This window comes from Pectinophora gossypiella, chromosome 16, assembly GCF_024362695.1.
Source record: "Pectinophora gossypiella chromosome 16, ilPecGoss1.1, whole genome shotgun sequence".
NCBI classification, from domain to species: Eukaryota; Metazoa; Arthropoda; class Insecta; order Lepidoptera; family Gelechiidae; genus Pectinophora; species Pectinophora gossypiella.
Genome location: NC_065419.1, coordinates 8,808,805 through 8,818,560, shown reverse-complemented (window position 1 = coordinate 8,818,560; position 9,756 = coordinate 8,808,805).

Below are 9,756 nucleotides of genomic sequence, written 5' to 3'. Positions count from 1 at the left end.
TTATTCTAAAAATGACAGAACAGGCTCCGTAGTCTAGTGGTCCGAGCGTACGCGTTGGTCTCACGATCAGGGGCCTGTTTAATAAAACTTACAATTGTAAATTACAACGACAATTTGATGTTCATTACGTAGCTAATATGAAACTGCAAAATATTTGTGAACACAAGCTCCGCAATGTACATCAAATTGTCATTGTAATTTACAATTGTAAGTTTTATTAAACAGGACCCTGGAGGTACGGGTTCGATTCCCTATGGGGACATTGTCGAAATTATTTTATGAGATTTTGCAGGCTTGAATCACCCAATTGTCCGGAAAAGTAGCATGTTTCGGCGTGGTAAAGTACGCTGCATACCCTCTCCGCCGGTTGATCGAGCGCTGTTTATGTGCGAGAATCATTAGTAATAATTCTTTTTCTTCTTGTTCGTCTCCTATCGCAGGTTGGACAGCATCAGGGCTGTTCTTATTTTGGAGACTACAGCTCCAAAAATAATGGTCATGCTGGAGCCTTAATAGTAATAATAGAGACTATTCACCATCATCTCAGCATTATCCCGTTTTTCACAGGGTCCGCTTACCTAACCTGAAGATTTGACAGGTCCGGTGTTTTACAGAAGCGACTGCCTGTAGGACCTTTTAACCCGCGAAGGGAGAACCAGCCCAACACAAGTTAGGTCACATACCTCCGAAAACGCATTTCTAATAATATTTTTAATAATAAAGACTTGTAGATAAATAACTTTGTCTTGTATTACTAATCCAATTACAAAACTAAGAGACAACCTACAAATCCAATACACATTCCAACTAGTCACAACTTTACTTTCATATTAGTGTCACACGTAGGACGTGGAATTATCTCACTACCTTAATAATGTTTGACCGTTGCGTCCGTTTGACTTATTAAGGTTAAAATCTTATACATTTTCCTTCGTAATGGCCTTCAGGCCCGAAAGTCCTTTTAAAATCTAAACCTTGGCTCATTCTTCAACTACAACTGTGTCTGGAAATGTGGGCTGAAAAGGATAAATTTTTCCATATGTATTATATCTTAACAGCCTCCGTGGTCTAGTGGTTAGAGCGTTAGGCTCACGATCTGGAGGTCCGGGTTCGATTCCCGATGGGGACATTGTCGAAATCACTTTGTGAGACTGTCCTTTGTTTGGTAAGGACTTTTCAGGCTTGAATCACCTGATTGTCCGAAAAAGTAAGATCATTCCGTGCTTCGGAGGGCACGTTAAGCCGTTGGTCCCGGCTATTAGCCGTAAAAACACCTCCACCAACCGCAGTGGAGCAGCGTGGTGGAGTATGCTCCATATCCCCTCCGGTTGATTTAGGGGAGGCCTGTACCCGGCAGTGGGACGTATGTAGGCAGTTTATGTTTATGTATGTATGTATGTATTATATCTTTAGTTTGTTTTGAACTTTTGAAAAAAGTCTCGTTTTCAGTTGTCAAAGTGTCATACAGCCACACGGGCTTCCAGTGGACCACAAATAGCATAATAATGAATAAAATAAAAGTCCATTATATCTTAAATGCTCCATACCCCTGTTTATGTATGTTATGTTATGTATGTATATCATAAATAGATGCTAACAAGATTACTATAATTAAGAATCAAAGGAAGAGAGAATCGCAGAAATTATGTGCCTCATTTGAAATTCCATTACCGTTTCGAGCCGGTATAATTAGGTAAGAAGGTACGTATGTACTTAGCTCTTACCCGTGGTGTTGCTGACGTTTGATGTGGGTTGCGGTTATAATTTCAATTCCGCATTCCTATTCAAGTTGATCTCGAACATTCCTAATTTGTAAAGTTATTGTGCGAAAGGGGCGATGATGTAGATACTCACCACTCCACCACTCGTATACAGGGTGTTAGCGACATCATAATGAAAACTTTGAGGATGATCACACTATGATTCTGAGTTAATATCAAGTAAAATTTTTATTTAGAACAGAGTAAAAAACAATTAAAAAAAAAAACAAAAAATCATGAGTTTTGCGACGGCAAATTCCACTTGATATTAACTCAGAATCATGAGCTGATTAATCGCCCTCAGTATTCGTTACGATGTCACCAACACTCTGTATAGTATTGTACCTCTGTTACGACAGACACAGACACAATCGTGCTAATCCGTGAATACGTTTCAAACAGTCTCACAAATACTTTTCAAATAATAATAATAATATCTTTTCTTTCTTTCTTTCAAATTACGTTAACGAACCAGCCATCACAATAGAAATACAATATTACACAGACAGACTTGATATCACTCCATTCATTATGGTGTATTCATCACTCTGATGCTTAATTAGTGCTCTCAATTACTATGTTAATTGAAAATTTAAATTAAAGTAATATTTTCTTTTAAAAACGTGGTGTAAATGAATTGCGCGGCTTTACTGCGTCCTTTTTGATCGTCATTACATGAAAATTGCATTTTACTATTAGCTCACCCCGGACACTTCATACGAAACACCATCTTTTACACAGACCCAACAAATTGACGTTATCGTGACGCATCTGTGTGTGTGACGTCTGACGCCCGTACGATTGAAGACTAAAGTAAGGCCGAAGGGCGGGGGGGGGGGGCCGGGGGGTGAGGTAAACTAGCTCAGCCTATGGTGCGGAGAGTTTCTATGCCGTTGTAAAACAAATAGATTGGCATTCGATCACGGCTATCTCCTAAACATCAATATTTGGAAGAATTTAGGAAAATATACCTATTTTCTTGTTTCATATTTTTTAGAGCGTGATAGATAGATAGATAAAATACTTTATTGAGCACAATGGACACAAAATACAGAGATTTTAGTTTTTAAACTTATATTTTTATTTTTATTATTTTGGGATCTTATTTACTAAGATAACGTGCTTCTGATATGGATGGATCGATATCGATGGATGCCAGATGTAAATAAAACCTATCCGGAACATGTCTGAGCAGTTATATTATCAATTCAACGTAATTGTCAAGTATTTACTTGACTTGAATTACCGACAAGGAATACGGCAAATAAAAGTTAGTAATAATGTACATATTTGAAATATGCAAATTAAGGTCTTTCATTTTATACCGAACACTCTACCAATCGAAAAAAATGATCGTCCTCAGTTTATGCCCTCTAGAGGGCGCCACATTAAATTTAGCGTGACGTCACATAGTCTATAACCACCGGAGAACCAAGACGCTTCTAGTGATACCTCGTTCGTTACGTCCTAACAGTTGGTTTAGAAGTTAGGTTGGAACAGACGTGCATACACACAGACATACATAGCGGTCAAACATATAACCCCCTTTTTGCTTCGCCGCAGTCTGGTGAACAAAAAAACAAATATGGCGTACGTTCGACTAGCACTTAACCTGTTTTTCATACGATATTCTATTACGTAGTTGTTGATAAAAATGACTAAACAATATTAGATAGAGTCGGAGGAAATTGACTTGAACAATATGGAGTTTCCACTCTGACCTACATAAACTATTTCTCATTATAATTAGTAAGAGGACTCCACTGGGAAATCTCGAAAAAGGTCTATCGAAATATGTCCACGTGTGATAGGCTGACAGTAAACGCACGTAAGATTTCACGAATTTTCACACGAATACCGAAATATTAAACGAAAATAACTTTACTTGCTAAGCCTTTGTGGATTCAAAAAAACCTTCTAACTCTCTAGGGCTCTTAAGTCAGAGACACAAGCCTCTTTTATATCAATTAGCTTATGAATGTTGACTCGGATTGCAGTGAAATAAAGTAAAAATACATAAATAAATAAAATAAAATATTTCTTTTATCTATAATAGGTTAGTGGTTAATAGAAATTGAATGTATTACTAAAAAAGAAAAACAAAACAAAGATAAAGGACTCAAATTGAACATTGTAATAGGGATGCTTAATTATAAATGAAGTGTTTTCTTCATAAAACCCACAAATGAGCAAACGGAGTATTGTGCTAGTGACGTATAAAGAAGTGAATAAAATGTGACCTGATAACAATTTTAATCAAAAAAAAATAGGAGTGTACAACCTTTCAGACACAATATTGATAGAGGTACATCACATACCTCTAAAATATCTTGCTTCGACTGACAAAAGACGAGATTAATAGCATTTCTGCCGCTGTTATATAGTTGTTCATAACCGTGAAATTAAAGATTTTACTCTTGATATCTAAGAATGTGGAAAGCATCCATAAAAGCTGGAACGCTCAATACTTAATAATATATTATTTTGTAGGAAGGATATGAATAAAGAACCATTTCGACCCCATTATGTACTCTAGCACTGCGTAGAGGCGGCCTATTAGCTCACAATATAATACGTCAGCTCACCAGGTGTTCAAAACAAAGTACGACAGCGCCTACTTCTATCAGCCCCACAATCCATTCAGATGTTACCCATTCAGAGCCGTCAGCCATAATGTCTCGAGATTTACACACACCTGGAGGCTCACAAGCGTTTTATTCTGATTTTTCACTGGAGGAGCTATCAGAAAACCCAATTTTTCCGACCAAGTAGAAAAGGGTCGGTAAAAGTCGTCTGAGGTAAAATTTTTAAGTGGTGTGACAAGATCGTAAGTAAAAGGGAATCCGTAGCCTCAGTCACATCCTACCCCAACCGAAAATAGGCGTAATTTTATGTTGCTTTGAAAACTGTTTGAAAATGTTACGGAACCATGTAATATAATTAGGTGTAATCATATTTTTTCAATAAAGTATGTCTGTGGTCAAATGTCATGGTCAAAAAAAGTCTACCCACACCCTGATGAAAATGCATGTACTTATACAAATTACAAGTTCACATTAGAGACACGTTTCCAATCTTTTAGAAGGACATTTAATCGTTAAAGCCGTCGTTAAAGTCAAACATTGTTTTCTAAGTGCTCGTTCCAGTCCTTTTACTGCAAAGGGAACATTCTAATCTATTAGTGTGTGTACATTAATTTCTAAATAGTGATATTTTATGCCTAAAGGTAAAAGTACTAATTTAAAAAGAAAATTTCGTAGTCTCTATTATTGAAGCGAGCAGAGGTAATTTGGGTTAGACCGATTCGTCATTTTTGCTTGCCCCCTGAGATGATGCTTTCATCCAAAAAAATAACATTACGTAATATAAACATGTACGTGTACGTACATTAATATTTTTGACTATTTTACTTAGTAAGATTAATAAAAGATTTATATGCAAATGCCTAAGACAACTAAAACGTTTTTTTTCCATTTCTGTCAATTAACAGTTCATAATAATATTTTCATCAGATTCCTTTTTTTCGTTAAAGCGGGAGTCATGGACTTTTTCAGTACTATTAGAGTAGGTACTTGAGTTTATTTGTTGATTATGTTAGCATTAATTAGAAGCCATGTGACTTGACTCTTAATTTTATTCTTAATTGCCTAAAAATAATTATTTTTATTAAAGCAGCTCCATAAAGTATTCGCTGTTTTTAGTATTGTGCTACTTGTTTGCTGATCCATCTTTTCTACAAAGATTGCCTACAAAAGTATTTTTTTTTAATGATGTTAATAAATATATTATGCTCTTTGACTAAATCAGTAAAAATCAAAAGTCGTTACAGTATGTCTTTATTTTGACCAACAAAGCGTTTTCTTTATGTTGTAGTAAATCTATAGAGATGTATAAGTAAGTACTTGAACAAAAGGATGTTAAAAATACGCACAAAGGAGCGCAAAGGTTAATACTCCAGTGTACCCTGCGCTCTTGTAAAACGCGCCATTCTGAATATTCGTCCAGCACATCCAATTACCACGTACCTGCATTTTGGAATCTATTTATACTTTTTATTTCCAAAGCTTTCACATTTTTATTCAACTAAAATTTGCAATTTAAATAGCGCACCTTTTTCAGTTGAGATCTCTTTTTAGTTTTTATTTTGCATTCATAACTTTTTAACGAAGAATAACACGGGATTCCGTGTGAGCGGATCGGAGCTTGCTATTTTTTACCCGACTGCGGCGAAACAAAAAGGAGGGTTGCAGTCTCTTCTGGGCCATGGCTCTTATTTTGTTGTATTTTTACTGGCAACCTGTATTTCACTTTATATTATTTTCGTTAGAAATCACCATAAGTGTATAAGTACATCCATAGATTTAGAATGTTAGCCCGAGTTTACCTCTATAAACTACGCTAAGGCTGAGCAATAATTTACCTAAGTACCATCAGATTTCTCGTGATGTGATAACCCGCCGCCATTTTACACAAAGGCATGCCTATAATGTCTTGCGTATACATGTACAGCAATACCTACTATGAAATTATTGTCTATTCTCCTCATGCTATTAAATTATTAATTTTGCTAAGAAGCTTTCTAAAGTCTGAGAAAAATCAGCTTTTTATAATAATATTATAAAATCCAAGCTGAGACTGGAATTTTAAACAGCAATTAGATTATGTATTAGTTTTAACGCGCCACGACTTATATTGAGCGTTTCAAACAATACCTAATCGTGGGAGTATTTTTCGAAAAGCGAATATTGTAATAGCAGGCAGTACTTATCGTGCCGCGCGCGATATCCACAAAGATTTCTTGCAAACCCCGGTGTCCATTATTTTCTATCTATAAATACGGATGAAATAAGTGGCAGCAATGGGTAAGGCTATTTTGGTTTTCGACTAAACGTGTAAAAATGTTCGGGTCTAATTGAGTTCCTTCCATAACTTTTGGCTCTCTACGTTGAAATGCGTGGGTAAGTATATTGCTAAACGAAAGATAGTTAGACACTCCTTATTTTCAAGGATCAACGTGCCGATAACTCAGATTAACAATACTCAACATATTATGCTTTTTGGCGTCATCGGTTTCTTCTTCGAGCATATCGTAGATTCAACTAAAAACAAACTTTTTAGATTTTCAAATAGAAGTCCTTTACATGGTAAACTAAAACAATTGACATGACTTTTTATTATTTCTGTCACTAAATGTCAGAAAAAGTGAAATTAAACTTATATTATTTAAAGGAAAATATTTGGTACATTTAACTTTATAATCGCTATTTGTAATTGTACAAATGTTGTTTAACTACAGGGTAATTAAGCTTGTACAAAAGCTTGCTAAACTGTTTTCTACTCACGCTCAGGTATATTTTTCTGGTACAGTACATGCATGATATTCATTTTAGCTCAGAAATCGTTTACCGATTTCTTGCCGTTTGCAAGTTTGTTTTCATATTTAATAGTTTATACTTACAGAGATGCTACAAAGTCATAGATGTGGGATCACCTATAAGTACTGATCAAAACATACCATCTGTTCTGTTGAAGCGAAATCGATTAATGACCGCTTTGGGCCTAAGGAGCTATATAATTGACGGACGTAGCGTATTTAAAAGCAATGGCAAAAAAGAGTGTCTATTTTCAAAGCAAACACCATTAGTATCTAGACTGGCTTCAAGAAATTACAAAATTAATGGACTTGGTTCTTTTAAAAACAATGACGAAAAAGAAAGTCTTTTGAATCAAAAACAACTTGTGACAGAATTGGCTTCCAGAAACTATAAGATCGCTGTACTAAGCGAATTTAAAAACAGGGATCGAAAGGAATCTCTTTTTTCAATGCTAAACCCTGTTGCAACGGAATTAGCTTCGCGAAACTATATGATTATCATTGTGTCTACACTAAGGAGTAATAAACATAATGAATGTATTCTTAAAAAATCAAACCAGCTCGTAGTAGAATTGCCATCTAGGAGCATCAAAGTTTCTGTATTGGGTGCCGCTGGACGCGTCGGCCAACCTTTGTCTATGCTCTTGAAGCTAAATCCGTTAGTTTCCCAACTTGCGCTGTATGATATAGCGAAGGTAACGCCAGGAGTTGCAGTTGATATATCTCATATAAACACATGTACTCGTGTCAAAGCATTTGTCGGTCCAGGACAACTATGTGGTTGTCTGCGCGGTAACTATATTTAATGTTATTTATTATATAAGGTATTATTGGAAAAATATTCGTTGAGAGATTGGTTTATATTTTTCTAACTGGCAAAACGATTTCTTGGAACCTACATATATCTCTACTAAAGCGATTCTCTCACGACGCTGCGCACTGAAACGGCAGGCGGAAGCGGTGAAGCAGATTTTATAAAGGTGCAACAAGGGGCGATGCTTGTTTTTTTGCTTGACTGGTTTTTGATATGTACGCACGTACCATACATACTGTAGCCTACAATGATCCACGATCGAACACATATAACACGGATTACGTACAAGTCAATTACCTACAAACCACTTCACTGTCAACCGTGGCGGTGCCTAGTATCGTCATAGCATAAGGAATATATACTACGTATAGAACTGCAACTCTCCGCTCCCCACCAGCGGCTGAGCTAGGTTTACCCCCTCGGTCTTACTTCAGTCTTCAATTGTATGGCGTCAGACGTCATACAAACAAAATGTGCGTGCACGGACTTCAATGTATAGTGTCTATTTAAAACGAGGTGTTTTGTATGAAGTGTTCGGCGTGTGGTATCTATCGTATGAGTATTAATACTCAGGCATTAAGTGGTTTGTGATGGAGTAGCACATTTCTCAGGCCTTTTGTACATGATAGTTTATTTACAGTCAGAAACGTGTAACAGTTATTCTTTTGCTATATTATATTTTTTTACAGAATCAAAAGTGGTAATAATGCTAGCTGGAAAAGGTATGACAGAAAAGATTTCTTCAAGGGATGAATTGTTTAAAGCTAACGCTCCGGTCACTTATGATCTCGTAGATGCGGTTGCTAAACACTGTCCCTCAGCTTGCGTCGCCATTATTACTAATCCTGTCAATTCTTTAGTACCTCTGGCTAACGAGGTTATGAAGAAGGTAAAATCTTCGTCGATATTACAAATATTATTACTAGGAAATTTGTTATATAAGCGAAAACCTGGAGGGTTAAAAAGGCCACATCAAAGCAATTCATCATTTTCATATTCATAGTCATTGCGCACTTACTTTTATATGCACAAATGTCAAATTGCAATATTGCTTCGTTATGGCCTTTTTAACCTGTTAATTACTTAGCGGAGTAGTTACTGTTATTCATTTTTTCTAATACGGACGGATTCTCAAAACACTGATTCTTTATTAGATATTTCTTATTGTAACTGTTTCAATTTGAAGAGTTGTTTTGAATTTATTCTTAAAGAATTTTTCCTCGGAGGGATTGAGTATGACAATTTTTACAGAAATGAGCAGTAACTAAATAATATCATTTAAACCAGCTTGTGTTAGGATTTTTACTACTATACCTCTAGTATTGACATTAACCTATACATCATTACAATGTTGTTTCAGCATAATATATGCGCATCTAATAGAATATTTGGCATCTGTACACTGGATCCTATGCGAGCGTCGACTTTCGTCGCCCAATTTACCTGTGAAGATCCAAACAAACAGTACGTCCCTGTGATTGGTGGTCATGGATCTGGTACTGTAATACCACTATTGAGTCAAAGCGTTCCCCCTGTATACTTGGATGACTATACAAGAATTGGTCTCACTAGACGAATCCAAGAGGCGGGTTCTGAGGTATGATGTTTATTCCCTATTAATTTTAAGATTTGATTATGTGTATGAGTATGGCATGAACCCATGACGGTCTAATAGGTTTGTTTATTAAAATCATAGTATCTATAATTTGCATAACTTGTTGTGGAATTTGTGATTATGCAACAAATTCATTAGCAGTAATAGTAAGTGCACTATACAGCCTTCTAATTAGTTCTCATGAACATGCGAT